Raw genomic sequence first — 2,087 nt, forward strand, 5'->3', positions numbered from 1 at the left:
AGATGGCTTGTGGGTAGAAACTGTTCCTGAGTCTGTTGGTTTTGGCGTACTGGGCTCTGTAGCGCCTCCCCCCCAGAAGGGAGAAGCTGGAACAGGTTGTGTCCGGGGTGAGATGGGTCCGCAGTGATGTTCAAATATTTAACTCTTCAACTACTTCACTCCATCCTGTATCCAGCTCAGACTTCTACAGTTGTGTTCGAAATAATAGCAGTGCCTTTAGAAAATATTAACTGTGCCAACATTCTTCAAAAGAAATTGTACTTAATGAACACAGATACATTGGGGACAAGACATCTATTCCAAAGCAAAACAATTGCGCAAAGTCATCAAAACTTAATAATATAATAAATTTCAAATAAAGTAAGAAATGGCATGTCAAAGAATAGCAGTGTTGCCATCTTTCCTGGAACTCAAAAATGTACTGTACAACAAAGAAATTCTTGATAGTAACCTAGCTGAGTATCCTAAACTAATATTTTGTCGAAAACCACGGTTTCCGATGACTGCTTCACATCGTGGTGCATGGAGTCAACCAACTCTGGCATCGTTCCATTATTGCAGCCCAGGATAATTGCACTGTATTCACACTTCCTCAGCGTTTCTGTTTTTGGCCTCATGCACTCACTTTTTATGTCAGCCCACAAGTTTTCAATGGGATTAAGGTCCGGGGATTGTGCTGGCCACTCCATCAGTTGAATCTTGTTCATCTGGAACCATGCTTTTGCTCGCTTGCTGGTGTGTTGGGGGTCTTATCCTGTTGAAAGGTCCACCTCAACGGCATTTCCTCCTCAGCATATGGCAGCATGACCTCTCAGGATCCTGATTGTACGGATACTGATCCATGATCCCTTGTTGCTGGAATCGGACCAACACCATAGTAATAAAACATCCCCATATCATGATCTTGCACCACCATGCTTATGGTCTCAGTGAGTACTGTGGCTTGAATTCTGTGTTTGCAGGGCGTCTGACATACTGCCTGTGACCCTTAACCCAAAAAGAACAATCTTGCTTTCATCTGTCCCAAGATATTATGCCATTTTCTTTTCAGCCAGTCAATGTGCTCTTTGGCAATTGTAAACGCTTCTGCACATGTCTTTTCTCAGCAGGGGACTTTGCGGGGGCTCTTCCTGGAAGGTTAACCTCAATAGACGTCTTCTGATTGTCACAGTACTCACTGTCAACTGAAGGTCTTGCTTGATCCTCTGGATCCCATCATTGGCTGAGTCTCGCCAGTTTGGCATTTCTTCTTTCCATTCGAGGGTTGTCTTTCTTTTCTTCCTCGTTTTTCAGTTTTTTGCTCCCATTTCAGGGCATTTGAGATCATTTAGCTGAACAGCCAATGTTTTCTGCACCTCTTGTATGTTTTCCCTTCTTTAATCAATTTTTTTATTAGGAACGCTCATCTTCAGAACAGTGTCTGAACGACCCATTTTCATTGTTTTTTTCAGGAAATGCACAGCCCATGCCAGTTGTCTTGATCCTTAAATACGGATCACCTGTTTAACCCTTTTTTCCCAGAATACCCTCCCTAATTGTTGCCCTCTCTAATTGACTCACCACTGCTATTTTTTTGAACACACCTTTTTCAGTTAATCATTCAATTTCACAAATCCACAGTATGCGGCTGTCCTTTGGGTTGGTTGGTTTTTCTATACCTTTATTTTACCCCCCAGAAACTTATCTGGGGTATAGAGTTTGAAATGTTATAAAACCGAGTGATTTTCTTGCTGCTGTTGAGGCACTGCTATTATTTCGAACACAACTGTACGTCGACCCTGTTACATCCACAGAAGATATATGTTTGATCTAATCTCTCATTTACTACCGCCATGTTTGTCAGGAGACTTTATTGCATGCTAGTGCTGTTTGTTTGTATGTTACTTCCCCGGCCCCACCCCCCACCACCTCCTGAATGTTAAGTTCCTACAGAATGATGAAATTTAAAGACTCACTCTCAGCATTCTATTTTGCAAGAAAACATGTAGTTGTGTTCAAATTATGGTTGTTCTTTAGCAGAAAAAGGTCTACATGAGACATGTAATGGCAGCACATAGCTTGAGTGCCATGGCCAGGGACTCACCTGA

This window comes from Etheostoma spectabile, chromosome 16, assembly GCF_008692095.1.
Source record: "Etheostoma spectabile isolate EspeVRDwgs_2016 chromosome 16, UIUC_Espe_1.0, whole genome shotgun sequence".
Lineage (NCBI taxonomy): Eukaryota > Metazoa > Chordata > Actinopteri > Perciformes > Percidae > Etheostoma > Etheostoma spectabile.